The sequence below is a fragment of the Ceratotherium simum genome, chromosome 40 (genome assembly GCF_057802395.1).
Source record: "Ceratotherium simum simum isolate JZ-2026a chromosome 40, ASM5780239v1, whole genome shotgun sequence".
Lineage (NCBI taxonomy): Eukaryota > Metazoa > Chordata > Mammalia > Perissodactyla > Rhinocerotidae > Ceratotherium > Ceratotherium simum.
This window is the reverse complement of record NC_141939.1, coordinates 13,067,364-13,082,724: the sequence shown is the minus strand read 5'-3', so window position 1 is coordinate 13,082,724 and position 15,361 is coordinate 13,067,364. Positions and strand designations below refer to the sequence as shown.

Genomic DNA, 15,361 nt, shown 5'->3' with positions numbered 1-15,361 from the left:
TATCATTAACCATTAGGAAAATGCAAATTAAGACCATACACAATATCCTTACACATATATTTGAGCAACTAAAATAAAAAATATGATGACAATACCAAATGCTGGCAAGGATGTAGAGAAACTGTATCATCATATATTGCTGGTGGGAATGTAAAGTGGCACCGCAACCCTCCAATAATATGTATTCTTTTGTGTCTGAACTATATCCCTCAACACTATGTTTGTGAGACTCACCCATGTTGTTGCATGTAGCTATAGTTGGTTCATTTTTATTATGGTACAATATTCCATGCATGAATATATCATAATTTATGTTTTATGGTTGAAGGACTTTGGAATGCTTTCAGATTGGGGTAATAAAATAATACTGCCACAAAAATTCTTTTTTTTTTATTACTGGTATTGTCAGTCTTTTACTAAATTTTATTCATTCTGTTATAGAGAATAATTACAGATTTAATTTGTATTTCTCTGATTATAGAGGAGGTTGAACATCTTTCCAGATTTGTTGGTCACTTGTATATGTTCCTGTATGAAGCATCTGTTTAATTCTTTTGTTTATTTTCTGTAGAGTTGTTGTCTATTTCTTACTGATTTGTAAGTGTTGCAAGTGTCTTCTCTCATTCTGTGAATCACACTTTCTATTTTTTTTTCTTGCCTATAACAGGTTATCACATTAGGCCATTTTCTCACATGGCAGAGGAATGTCTGCAATGCCTTTGTTATTGGCTATATGTTGAGAGTATCCATCTTAAGTTGTGCAGTATTATCAATCTCTTATTTCATGACATCTGCTTTCTCATTAGCTCAACATTATGAACTCCTTCCATATTCTGTAATGAGGGAAGTTTATTTTGTTTTTGTAGTCCAACCAACTTTCTTCATTGATTTTTATCGTGACAAAATACACATAACATAAAATTTATCACTATAAGTGTACAACTCAGTGGCATTAAGTACATTCACAATGCTGTGCAACCATCACCACTATCCTTATGCAGAACTTTTTCATCATCCCAAACAGAAACTCTATACTCATTAAAAAATAACTCCCTATTTTTCCCCTCCTTCCAGGCCCTAGTAACATCTATTCTACTTGCTGTTTCTATGAATTTGCATACTCTACGTACCTTATTTAAGTAGAATCATACAATATTTGCCTTTTTATGTCTGGCATATTTCACATAGCATAATGATTTCGAAGTTCATCCATGTAGCATGTATCAGAATTTTATTTCTTTTTAAAGGCTGAATAATATTCCATTGTATGTGTATAAATGTATATGTATGTATACCACATATATATATATGTACATATACCACATTTTATTTATCCATTTATCTGTTGATAGACATTTGGGTTGTGTATCAGCCAAGGTTCTCAAGAGAAACAGAACCAATAGAATATATATGTATATAAAATATATAAAGAGATTCATTATATGGAATTGGCTCACTAGATTATGAAGCTGAGAAGTCCAACAATCTACCATCTGCAAGCTGGAGACTCAGAAAAGCCAGTGGTGTAGTTCCAGTGTGAATCTGAGACCTGAGAACCAGGAAAATTGATGGTATAAAGTCCTAGTTAGACACCTGAGAACCAGAGGGCTGATGGTATAAACTCTAATCCAAGGGCAGGAGAAGACCGATTTCCTGGCTCAAGCAGTCAGGTAGAGAGAATTCCCCCTTCCTTTGAATTTTTGATCTATTCAGTCTCTCAATGGATTAGGCGATGCCCACTCACATTGGAGAGGGCAATCTGCTTTACGCAGTCTACTAATTCAAATGCTAATCTCTTCCAGAAACACCCTCACAGACACACCCAGAAATAATGTTTAACCAGACATATGGGCAGCCCATAACACAGTCCAGACACATAAATTAATGTTGTTTCTGCCGGGAAATTGTGGCTATTGTGAATAATCCTGCCACGAATTGGTGTGCAAATATCTGTTTGAGTTCCCACCTTCAATTCTTTCGGAAATATACTCAGAAGTGGAATTGCTGGGTCATATGATAACTTTATGTTTAACTTTTTGAGAAACTACCATAACGTTTTGCACAGCAGCTGTACCATTTTACATTCCCACTAACAATGCACCAGGGTTGTAATTTCTCTGCATCCTCACCAACACTTATTTTCCAACTTTTTAAAATAATACCCATCCTATGTTTGTGAAGTGGTTTCTCGTGGTTTTGATTTGAATTTCTCTTATGATTAGGGATTTTGAGCATCTTTTTATGTGCTTATTGGTCACTTGTATATCTTCTTGGAGAAATGTCTACTCAAGCCCTTTCTCCACTTTTAAATTGGATTGTTTATTTTTTTATTGATGAGTCTCAGGAGTTTTAATATATTCTACATATTAATCCCTTATCAGATATATGCTTTGCAAATATTTTCTCCCTTTCTGTGGTTGCCTTTTCACTCTTTTGATAGTGTTCTTGATGCACAAGAGGTTTTACTTTTTTTTTTTTTTAAAGATTTTATTTATTTATTTTTCCCCCCAAAGCCCCAGTAGATAGCTGCGTGTCACAGCTGCACATCCTTCCAGCCGCTGCACGTGGGACGCGGCCTCAGCATGGCCGGAGAAGCAGTGCGTCGGTGCGAGCCCGGGACCAGAACCCGGGTCGCCAGCAGTGGAGCGCGCTCACTCAACCACTAAGCCACGGGGCCGGCCCAAGAGGTTTTACTTTTGATGAAGCCAAATTTATGTATGTATGCATATATTTATTTATTTTTGGTTGCCTGTGCTTTTGGTGTCATATTCAAGAAATCACTGCCAAATCCAATGTCATGAAGGTTTTTCCCTATGTTTTCTTTTAAGAGTTTTGTTGTTTTAGCTTTTATGTTTAGGTCTTTGATCTATTTTGAGTTCATTTTTTTTATGTTGTACAAAGCAAAGGCCCACCTTTATTCTTTGCTTGTGGATATCCAGTTTTTCCAACACCATTTGTTGAAAATATTGTCCTTTCCCAATTGAATGCTCTTGACACCCTTGTCAAAACCAATTGACCATAAATGCAAGGGTTTATTTCTGAACTCTCTATTCTAGTCCATTGGTCTATGTGTCTGTCCTTATGCCAGTACCACACTGTTTTGATTTCTGTAGCTTTGTAGTAAGTTCTGAAATCAGGAAGTATGAGACTTCCAACTTTGTTCTTCTTTTTCCAAGATTGTTTTGACTATATGGGGTCACATGGGATTCCAAATGAATTTCAGGATAAGCTTTTCATTCTCTTAATGAATGAATGCCTTTGGGTGAACTCTTTTATTACAGTACAGAGAAATTTCCTATCCCAGGGTTAGAGAGAGGCCAACACGACATCTTGTTCCCACAACAAAGGCACAGTTCTGGAAGAAGGATGAAGTCCATGAGGTAAGTGAGGATGCTGCCACGGTGCAGCTTTGGTGCAGCAAGTAGTGCCCTCTAATTGTGGTGCCAGCACTGGTACTCACAGCAAGAACCAACTGTTTGAGAGGCAGACAATGCTCAGCAAGGACTGAGGCACAAAAAAGATTTATTTTTGAACACAAATGAGATTTACCCCTCCCTCCGTTCCTTCAATCTAGGGATGCTGGAAATAAAATGGGAAAGACTGTGAGACAATATAGAGTGTCTAGCAATGGAGAACTAGAAAAAGAGCTGGCAAAATTCTATCTGCTACTGTTGGTGGAACTAGTATATTGTGACCTGGGAAAAAGACAGAGTGGGCAAAGAATGAAATATTTCACTGGATTTCAGAGTAACCAATCTCATGATAGAGATGAGTCTTTTTACTGTGGTAAGTGGCACCATGATGCCACTTACCATATGGGAGCCAAAAGAGGAAGTGGCTAATGTTAACTGAAGACAGGAGAAGGTGTCAGATAAGAAGGGACAGCCAAGTTGGGTTAGGAAAGAAGACTAAGATACCAATAACTTGGGAAGGAGAGAAGACGAATAGAAACCAAAGGTTCTCAAACAGTGTTGCAGAAATTTTTCAAGTTGCCTTTAGGCCAAAAGAAATGTCTAATAATTTAGTTCCATTTATTAATTAGTTAGGTCCAAACAACTTTAAAAAGTATATATATTTTAACATTTTAGTACAGTCAATCCTCATTATTCACAGATTGCATATATGTAAATTCACCTATTTACTAAGACATATTTGTAACCCCAAAATCAATACCCACAGCACTTTCATGGTCATTCGCAGACATACACAGAGTGTTGAAAATTTTGAGTCAGGTAAAGAATACGTTTCCAGTTGAAGTCAAGCAAGGTGATGCTCTGCCCTCTTGTTTCAACTCATACTGTAAACGTGTGTTCTTTTCATGGTCTATTAAGTGCCGTATTTATCACATTTTCGGGCTTTTTGATGATGATTTCACTGTTTAAAATGCCCCCAAGTGTAGCACGGAAGTATTGTCTATGTTCCTAAGCACAAGAAGGCTGTGAGGTGCCTTACAAAGAAAATATATGTGTTAGATAAGCTTCCTTCAAGCACGCGTTATAATGCTGTCAGCTGTGAGTTCAATGTTAACGAGTCAGTAATATATATTAAATAAGATGTCTTTAAATGGAAACACAAATAAAACAAGGTTATGAATTGATCAGTTGATGAAAATGTTGGGGTCAGGAGCTTGAGAAACCAATCCCATATTTCCCCTAGGAGCAATGATTCAGTATTCACTAATTAACTGTTTGCGGGAACATTCTAGAACGTAACTACCACAAATAACAAAAATCAACTGTAGCTATTTAAAAAACAATACATATAAATTGAAGGAAAAAACATACTTTTACTTCTTTCGTAAATATCTAAAATTATTTAATAATATGTGTGCCTACTGAGCACCACACAAGTTCTCAAATTTGGAATCAGGTTGAACACCACTGCCTTCATTCCTGGTTCCACTTTGATTTTCACATGATACTTACTTTTAATCACAACAACTGCCAGAAACACAATTTCACAGAGACACAATATCATTAATAACAATGTAGCACAATCTAATGTCGAGACTATCAAACCACATTATCCCACAGGTATTAAGTATAACTGAGTTTCCTTTGATAATTTAAAATATCCTGTAGTATCTCAGTAAGTTTGCTGTGGTATGCTGGACACCTCTGCACACAGTTTGGGAACCATGGGTCTAACTAAAGAAAGAATAAAGACACAGTGAAATTGAATATTTTGTTTAAGGAAAATCAATTTGGTTATTTTTCCAACATGAAAAACAATTGTATACATATGAGAAATCGCAGAAAAATAAGACTGGATAATGAAGTTTGAACTGGCAGAAGACTTTGAATACCACTTTAAAAATGTTTAGCTTTTATTCTGGAGGCATTAGGGAGCCAAAGATTTTACAGAGAGGAGGGCAGAATGGCAAATCTGTACATAGACATGTTTATATGATATGTAGACCTATCTACACATAGAGACAGCTAAACTCATATATATGTTATACATACATTATACATGAATATATATTTATATGTATAAATAAATATATAATTATATACAAATATATAATTATAATAAATATATATATATTTTTTAGGAACACAATACGGTGGCCATGAAGGATGGATTGAATTGGGGAGAAATTAGAGGTAGGATGACCAGACTGTACAATAGCTGGGTGTGAGATGATAAGAATCTGACCCAAAGCAATAGAAGCAGAATGGAATATTTTTAAGAGATGGTGTAAATATAGGAGTTAAATAATTTAATTAGATATTGGAGATAAAGGGATGTGTATGTTTGACTTCCAGCTTCTTAGCTTGGGTCACTGAGTAGAAGGTGAGGCCATTAACCAAGCTACCTCCTGACTTGAGTTTAGAATTCTCTTTGCTAGTGTTAGGTGAGAAGGATAAATTAAGGCTCAGTTTTTGTCCACGTGTCAGTTAATCTTTTAACATGTACTGCTGGTATCCACCACTGTTTCATTTTTCTCTCAATGCTAAACCATATTTAGTACTGATAGCCTAAAACCTTGCTCCTTTTAGAGTTTGAGAGGCTAAGCCAGTACATTCCAGGCTGTTTTCAGATTTTGTTTTTAAGAGAAGCCTTACGAATCTATGCCCCTTGGTATCCACACCCAGGCAACTCTTCTAAGATTGCACACCAGGGTCACAGTTATTACCCATATTCCCTCAGGACCACAAACTCTGCCCATTGAAAACAGAGATGGGGCTCCTTGGGGAAGAAGCAAGTTTATGTAAGGGCCTTGCTATGGACTGAATATTTATGTCCCCCCAAATCCTACGTTGAAGCGCTAATCCCCAGTGTGACAGTGTTTGGAGGTGGTATCTTTGGGACATAATTAGGTTCAGATGAGGTCATATGGGTGGAGCCTCCTGATGGGATTAGTGTCTTTATAAGAAGAGGAAGAGACACCAGAGCTTCCTGTCTCCACCATGTGAGGACACAGCAAGAAGGCTGCCATCCCCAAGCCAGGAAGAGGGCCCTCACCAGAAACTGAATCTGCCAGCACCCTGATCTTAGACTTCCATCCTCCAGAACCGTGAGAAATAAATTTCTGCTGTTTACCACCTGTCTATGGTATTTTTGTTATGGCAGCCGGAAGTGACTAAGACAAAGATAATGAGTTTAACTGTAGGCCTGAGGAGTTCTAGATGCCCAGCAGGCAGACACATGCCTGGTGCTGGCCTGGGGAAGAGGGCAGTGGGTGCCTCATGCAGGGGACATCATCCTAGAGGTGCTGCTAGTGCCCTGAGGCTGAACGCTAGAGAGGCCGAGCCCAGCGCCAAGGAAAGCCTCCAGTTACAGGATGAGTGGAGGGAAACAACCCACAGAGATTACTGGAAGAGCACCCAGACTTTAGGAGAAAGAGGACAGCGTCCAGGTGGATGCCGTGGGGCGCAGGGCCGAGGAGTGAAGGGGAGGTAAAGGAGGCAGAGCTAGCGCGTTCATTTGGATCCACCTAAAGCACATTTATAGAGCACTGAATCCGAGAGACGACATCCTTTCATTGATTCAAGCAGGGGAGAGAGATGCCACAGAAAGTACATAGTTATGCTTCAAAAGTATATACTTCTTTATAATATTTAATAAATAAATAGCATCTATTATCATTGCTGTTTGCTGTTCTCCATTCTCCTTCTCTCCTGGGTTTTGCTCCATCACCTTCTCAATGAGGCTTTCCCTGATCAGACTTTCAAAAATAGCAACTCTCCCATTCCCGGCATTCCCTATCTCCCTTTCCTGCTTCATTTTTCTCTATAGCTCTTATTATCATCTGGCATACTATATAATTTATGTGTTTATTTGCTTACTGTCCGTCTTTTCCCAACTCTGCACCAGAACATAAGCTCCACGAGGCCTGGGACTCTTATTGTATTTTTCACTGGTATTTCCCGGCACCTAGAACAGGTCCTGGCATGTAGAAGACAGTAAATATTTGTTGAGTGTCGTTGCAGTTTTGTTACATGCAACAAAAATACTGTGTGCCATGAAGTCACATTTTAAAAGGACTTAATATGGTCTGGGGTATCAGTAAGTTTTCTCTGAGAAAATGAGATTTAAGTCGAGGTGTGAAGGATGGAAAGAAATGAGCTGGCGGACGCAACAGAAAGAAGAGAGCCAAGACCGAGGCAGGATGGCCCCCGAACACAGGGAGCAGGGGAGTGGTGGTGTTAGGAAGAGGGACACAGCAGGAGAGTCAGGTCACGCAGCCCCGAGGGGCAGTGGCCAGGGTCCTCGGCAATTATTGAGGGAGTTTAAGCTCAGGCTATTGTCAACCAGCCACGGAATCTCACCACATTTTAGAACATTTTCATGGTCAAATATACTCCAACCCTATAGCATCACGGTTCTCAAACTTTTTCATCTTGGAACTTCTTTCCACTCAAAAATTATTGAGGACCCTCAAGAGCTGTTATTCATGTGGGTTATATTTATTGCATATTTACCAAAATGAAAACTGAGAAATTTTAAATATTTAATCATTTAAAAATAACAATATTAAGCTATTACATTTTAACACAAGTAACATATTTTTGTGAAAAGGTAACTATATTTTCCAAAACAAAACCAAACAAAATCTCAGAAGAAGAATCACACTGCTTCACATTTTTGCAAATTGCTTTCATGTCTGATTTAAAATACAAGTGAATTCTCATAAGTGCTTCTGCAATCCATCTGCATATCAATCACACAGCCTCTAGAAAACTCCACCATACGCTCACAAGAGAATGAGAGTAAAAAGGGAAAATAACATCTAGTATTATTATGAAAATAGTTTTGACTTCAGGAACCTGTTTTGAGAGGCCTTGAGGCCCCAGGCCACACGTACATGTCTTCTGCTCTCTCGCTCAGGAAGACATCTATGGAACGTAACCCACCTGCAGGAGGACAACCCACGCTGACATCACTGAACTCTTCCTTCAAGAATGTTCTTAATGGATATTATTATTCTCCAAAAAAGTCAAATCATGAATGTGCATGCATTTTTCCTCTTCTCATTTCTCAAGGATTCAATAGATAGGACATCCTCCACAACCTATGTAAACTAGAAGAAAAAAAGATAACATTTTAAAGATGATAACCTTTTCAGATGAATAAATTATTCATTGTATCTCATCAATACTGCTACCATGGTGTCAGGTGAACTAAGAGGGCAAAAGAGATCAATTCTGTCCCTCTAATATTTTTACATGTCACAAGATAATTGGTTCCTCTTAGTCAAATCACTCAAAAATTTAAAAATTATTTCTTGTGTTGGGGCTCAGGGCAGGCCGCCTCCAAACATGCCAAAGTGGTATATTGATTATTTTGAATTAAAGTTACTTAAGAAACAGCCGGTGCAAGAAGGACACTCTGACCCTCTCCGTCCCCCTGAAAGGAGGAAATAAATCTCCTATAGATAAGGTGCCCTCGCTGCACCAGAAGGTAAAGAGACCTTATCACCAGAGATAGGGAATTCAGGGCTGAGAAGGCTGTGTGAACAAACTCTACTCAATCTTTTGACTTAGGTAAGTATCCAAACCTAAGTTTCTTTGTCTCATCGGTTCAGTTCTTCACAAAATTTGTTTCTTTGCTTAAAAAAAACATAAGGGGCCAGCCCAGTGGTGTAGGGGTTGGGTTCACACGCTTTGCTTCAGCATCCCAGGGTTCGCAGGTTCAGATCCTGGGCGCAGACCTGCACACTGCTTATCAGGCCAAGCTGTGGCAGGCATCCCACATATAGAGTGGAGGAGGATGGGCATGGACATTGGCCCAGGGCCAATCTTCCTCAGCAAAAAGAGGAGGATTGGCAACAGATGTTAGCTCAGGCCTAATCTTCCTCACCAAAAATAAAAATTAAAAAAAAAATAAAAAATACATAAAAGCTGCCTGCCTGTGTCACTTGTCTAATATCTGTTTGATGCTCCTGTATGCACAAAATTAAATTGGTTTTTCTCTTGTTAATCTGTCTCATTTCAATTTAATTCTTAGACCAGCCAGAAAAATTAGGAGGGTAGAAGAAAAGTTTTTGCCTCCTCTACACTTCATGTAATATCATACAGGTTACTTTGGATATTCTTTTTTACTTTTATTGATTTTTGAATTAAGAAATTTATGGCTATCTAAATTGTGCTATTTAATATATAACTTACAATCAATCCTAGTCACGTAAGAATTCTCTTGGGAAGCATGTATTGATTTTAAACTGTGTTAGACCAGATCTAGAAATATGTTGCGGAGAATAACTTGAGCTGAACCTGAGAAATATCAGACAACTTAGTACTTCTTCAAAACTAATGTGTAGGGTTTTAAAAAAAAATTTGGTCCAAAGTTTCCACTTTATATTCGTGCTTCCGATGTCTCTTAAATTAGTGCCATTATTATTCATTAGTTTCTACAGCTAAAGCTATTTTGTACTATTTCTATCACTGACTGAAAAATATTTAAATTGCTGTAGGATTTAGACTTCTGAAATGGAATGGTGTTTTCAACTCTGGTGTAACTGTGTGTCAGTACAGGCTGCTTCACCTTAAAATGATTAGTGTTTTGTGAGAGATGTACAACAAATTGCAGGGCTAATCAATGGGAAAATTACCCAGATGTTGAGGTAGGTTCTAATTAATTATATTGCTAGCTGTTAGAAAGAGGTCTTTGAAAAGGTAATCAAAGAAACATCACATATGGGCTGTTTGTTCTTGTAGGACTATTTTTAAAAAGGAAATTTCCTGATAGTCTTTAGCCCATCTCCACTTCCTCCCAAGGATCTGGGATGGAATTAGGTTTCCTTCTGGCAACTTTCCCTGGGGTCTCCCGTCTCCCCGTGTGGAAATAAATGAAACAACAAAAATTAATTTTCTCACAGTTCTGGAGGCTGTAAGTTCAAGACCAACGTTTCAGCCAAGTTGGTTCCTTCTGAGGCCTCTCTCCTTGGCTTGCAGACGGCCATCTTCCGGCTGTGTCCTCAAGTGGTCTTTTCTCTGCGAGATGGTATCCTTGGTGTCTCTCTGTGTATCCTAATCTCCTCTTCTCATAAGAACACCAGTCACATTGGATTAGGGCCCACCCAAATGACTTCATTTTAAATTAATTACCTCTCAAAAGGCCCTGTCTCCAAATACAGTCATATTCTGAGATACAGGGTTTTCGGGCTTCAACATACGAATTTTAGAGAGACATAATTCAGCTCATAACCATGGGCTAACCAGAAATGGGACATCCTATGTGATTAGTTAGGGGAACATATTTGGCTTTCTATGTACAGTCTTAAGTTGGAAGCGGGGGCAAGAATTTGAGAAGCTGGCTGTTATCAAGCCCTGACTGGGGCTGATTGTACAAAGGCTGTGGTTTGGCTTCCTGGTCTGGTTGCTGCAGATTTTGGGTCATGATTGTGGAAGATCAAAATTTGGCCACCCCAAAATATCTCTCTTTACCTTGATTATTTTCTCTGACAGACATTTGACCTCCCCCACTAACTGCCTAAAGGAATTTATAACTCTGGGTATGGACAGACTGGCAGGGTCCTCACTAAGCCCATTCTTTTCAAAGTTCTGTTTATCAAATATTCACATTTGTAAAGGTATCTCCCTCTGTGTATTGGGAAGAGGGGGGAGATGACCTTTTCTATGGAAACTCTTATCAGGACGGAAGAAGAGGACTTAAATCTACATACTCTTGATTACTATAATTCCTGTCTCTCCGGCCACATTCTGTATAGGTTGTCTGACAAGAAAGTTGTCTGTCAAAGAACTGTCTGACAAAGATTTATACTTCTCTCTTCATGTGAATTGTCTTCTTCCCTTCTGAAATTCCAACCCACTACCCGCCCCCAACATCCTCCTTTGTCTACCTGAATATGCTATTTAAGGTGAAAACTTTCGCCATTTGTCGAGAAATTCAGTTTCCCTGGTTTCTCCCATGTACACATGTTATTAAACTAGGTATTATCTTCTCCTGCTAACCTGTCTTTTATTTGGCCAGCCATAAGAATGTTAAGGGAAAGGGCGGAGGGGGATTCTCCCTCTTCCCCAACAGAGTTTTATCGTCATATATGGTCTGGATGTTGTTGGTTTGTATATTCAGTCTCACCTGGAAAAGAATAGAAGGTAGTGAGAGCAAGCACTTGTTCTGTCATTGACTTTTATGTCTTTAGATCCTAGAATTGAACTGGCAAATAGCTTGCACTCAACAAACAGTTGCTGAAGAAATGGATTCAGGGTCAGAACATTCTTCAGTAACAAATAGTCTTATGTGTCTCTCTTACCCTCTATAACCGGATTTTCTTATCTACAAAATGGGCACACGCCCATCCTTTCAATAACAGCTGTTGCATATTGAACAATTACCATATGTTCAATTGGAGTGGGCACTTTGAAGTCACTATCTCATTTAATCCTCTGAGCACCTCTACGACATGGATTATTATTCTCATTTTTTAGATGAGGAAATAGATTCAGTTATTCTTTTGCCTTATGAACACTTCAAAAGACTAAATGAATTTTGAAAAAAGAAATCTATGGGTTGGCTAAGCTACAAAACAAAGGTTTCTTCCTGATTTTAGCAATGTATAATGGCTTCTGAACAACTGAGTATCAGAAATTCATTGTTCAAACTGACCACATACATTTTGTTTCACTGATTAAGTTTGAAGAAAACATCTATAGGTGATTTTCCTCCCTAAGGTACTAATTTCACTTACGGAATGGCAATCTCAGGTAAATCAGAACTGAAGACATTATGCTTAAAGAAAACGGTCCTAAACATGTCAGCCTCAGTTTCCCCATCTGTAAAATAATCTATGGGTTTATTGTGAGAATTGAATGGCAAAATAAATAGAAGAGAAATACGTATTTTCTATGAGTAGCAGTTAAGTGAAAACACATACTCCAGATTCAGCAACGGTACAGTTAGAAAATATGTGCTCTTCACCTCCTGCCAGAGCTCAAACGCTTCTCAGCTGGGAGACTCACCGAGCTTCCTGATCGACTGCTAACCAAGGACAAGTTCCTGAAGATGGGAGAATGTTCCCTGTGAAACACAGCTGTCATCGGTCAACAGTGGGCACAAAACAGGTCAATGGAGGAACCCTGAGTTTAAAAACAGAAAAGGAATTTCACGTTATTATGAGCAAATGGATAATACCAAGCGGCTTTCTCATGCTTTCTATTTGTGGGAATAACTTTATTCTCATTTTTTGTTTTGTTTTTTTTTGTTTAAGAAAAGGAATATTAAAGTGCCAGAAGAGCCCAGGAATTTCTCACGAATCTGTAGACTAAAAAAAAAATGAAATAATATGCTCCTATTTGGGGTGCCTCTAAGCAATTAAACTAAAGGATGTCAAAATATTTTATTTATCATCACACTTTGACAGAAACAATCACCAGTTGATAGCGTTATGTCTATCCACCGGCTTTCTGATTTCTTTAGAAAGCAAAAGATTGTCAGTTTATAGTCCCACTTTGTTTACTACCCCAACCATAAATAAGAAATTCAGTCTGGGGCCAGCCTGGTAGCGCAAGCGGTTAAATGCCTGCGTTTGGCTTCACCTGCCCGAGGTTCGCAGGTTGGGATCCTGGCAGCACACCAACACACCAGTTGTCAAGCCATGCTGTGGCAATGTCCCATGTAAAGTAGAGGAAGATGGGCACGGATGTTAGCTCAGGGCCAATCTTCCTCAGCAAAAAAAAAAAAGAAAGAAAAGAAAAGAAAAAGAAACACAATCTACTTAAAATTTTACAACAGTGATTTGCCTATCTGCCCTCAGGTGGTAATTTTTCTACAACATAAAGTTAATTGTTATTTGGCCACTCATTTAACTTCTCATTAAGATTTCTTTAAGGTAGTCAGGACATTAGCTTTTGCCGTATTTATTGCAAAGAAACAGGAAGTGTGTAAAATACAAATACACTGTAAGAAGTGTATACAAATTATTTTTCTACTTCACGGTTAACGTGTTTTAATAATGGCTACTGTCTTTTATTAATGACTACAATTTATTAAGTATTACATTCCAGGCACCAGGGGAGACACTTGAACACAAGCTCTCTACTTCTTATAACAAACCGTGAAGGTAGCTACTCTCACATACATTATACAGATGAGAAAACCAAGGCCCAGCGTTTGCCACCTGGCCGACAAGAGGTGGAGATTTCTGCATGACTCCCTCTCCCACCGCCACCGCCACCCCCACTAGCTGCGAGACTAGATCACGTCACTTTTTTTTTTTACTTTCTTTTAGCCACACTGTACGTATTTCACATTTATGTAACATTGTTGTTGCTGTTGTTTCTAAATCCGTGTGATACATCGTCCATCCCTTCGTGCAGCCCCGCAGAATTCAGGTATCAGAAACCATGAACACAATCGGAGCAATACTGAGGAAGCGTTTTCGGCCCTCACTTTTCATTGAGTACAATGCGTTTTGCCCCGTTTTAGTTGAACCCCTGTGATGTTTTAAATTTCTGCAAGCTTCTTAGGGGAAGGAAAGAGATTTTATTCACCTTTGCCTGTCTACTGCCCAGCCCAGAGTCCCCAGCACGTAGTAGGCACTCAATATATACTGAATGAATTGGATACCTAGTTAATTGTTTTCTTCTTAAAGCCTCAGTTAGTTAAATGAACTTCCACACGAATTTTAGAATAGTGATTTAGTAAAGGATTTGTGTCTCCAAAATGTTAGCCCCTGCAGGGACCTGGGAGGGAGGGGAAGGCGAATCACCTGCTGTCCCTCTGAGACGGGCACGACCAGGTACTATCACCCCACTCAACCTTGCTCCACCTGGGGGCTCCCCACAACTTAACAGCCCTCTGGGGCCGCGAGGACCACGGGGTGGGGAGCGGGCTGCGCGCACGCGGGAGGCACGTTGAAGTTCAAAGGAGCGTGTTTACCAGCAAACAAAGGGCGGCGCGATCTCGGGTCCCGGGATCAGCTGCGGCCGCCTCGGAAGCGCAAGAGGGCCGCGGTGACGAATGGACATTCCGCACCCGAGCACACGGACACCGGATCTGCGGCTCCAGCTGCCCGGCCCACGGCCGCCTCCCGCCCCCGCGGCCGGTCTGCACGTGCCCGGCGAGCAGCCTCGGGCGCCACCGTCCCGAGAACTTTCCGTCCTTCTCGGGCTAGGGGTCGGCGGCGGGGAGCGACCGGGGCCTCTAGGGAATTCCTTCACCCGACTCGGCGGGCGGACCTTCCCAAGTGGAAGGTGCCCGCTCCCAAGTCCAGCCCCGACCCTCGGGCGCCTCGGAGAAGCTCCCGGGAACGACGGCCAGGCGGCAGCGCGGAGCCGGGCCGAGCGGGAGGAACAAAGGGAGCAGCGGGCCGGGGAGGATGCTGCGCTCCCCTGCGCCCCACCCGGCCGGCTCGCGGGCGCTGCCTCGCGCGCAGGTAGCCCGGCCTTTGGCGCGGCAGGAGGGTGTGTTCGAGCCGGGTACACAAAGACTCACTTTCGCGGGGCCAGGCGCCCGGACTCCCCTCCCCATCACTCACAGCCGTTCACATTCCTGCATCCCTGCCGCGGACGGGGGCCTGAGTGCCCGTGAGTGCCGAGCGCGGTGCCAGGCGGAGCCTGTGCAGGTAACCCTCAGAGGAACTAGGCTGGCTGGAGGCGGCGGCGGGGGAGAGGCATGCCTTTTTAGGCAGCTGCGCCGCCCCACGCTGCCCGAGTCTGCAGTCACTCTCTGCCAGCAGCTGGGCTCGGCGCGCAGCGGGGGGGCGCCCCGCCGTGCATCCCGCCTGCGCCGGCCGGCGGGCTGGGCAGCCGGGCCGGGGGCCTGGGGCCTGGGGAGCGGACAGGGCAACTTCCCAGTGCCCGGCGCCTGCCCGCTAGGTGAGCCCAGGCCGGGAGGTGGGGAGGATGGAGGCGATGGCGGAGGGAGAGGGAGCCTGGGGCGGGCAGAGGGGGCG

General features: G+C 41.3%; 1 protein-coding gene and 1 long non-coding RNA gene across 9 annotated transcripts in view; one reads left to right on the top strand and one right to left on the bottom strand.

Moving 5' to 3' along the window:
* Positions 1-7,892: 7,892 nt before the first annotated feature.
* LOC147912076 (uncharacterized) lies at positions 7,893-15,312 on the bottom strand. Of its 3 annotated transcripts, XR_015550328.1 has the most exons (5): positions 14,902-15,306; positions 12,429-12,545; positions 11,421-11,547; positions 10,323-10,485; positions 7,893-8,527 (listed from the first exon to the last, which is right to left on the bottom strand). It is a non-coding gene; the product is annotated as an uncharacterized LOC147912076 (long non-coding RNA). The 3 variants fall into 3 exon arrangements; XR_015550327.1 differs by having other exon boundaries at positions 10,323-11,547; positions 14,347-15,312; XR_015550326.1 differs by having other exon boundaries at positions 10,323-11,547; positions 14,902-15,312.
* ST6GAL2 (ST6 beta-galactoside alpha-2,6-sialyltransferase 2) overlaps positions 14,459-15,361 on the top strand; it is a 74,497-nt gene continuing 73,594 nt past the window's right edge. For 2 of the 6 annotated variants that reach the window (XM_087426328.1, XM_087426324.1), the window contains exon 1: positions 14,860-15,031. The gene's annotated coding sequence lies outside the window, so the exon portion shown is untranslated. The other 4 variants (XM_014791702.2, XM_087426325.1, XM_014791700.2 and 1 more) reach the window with 4 other exon arrangements.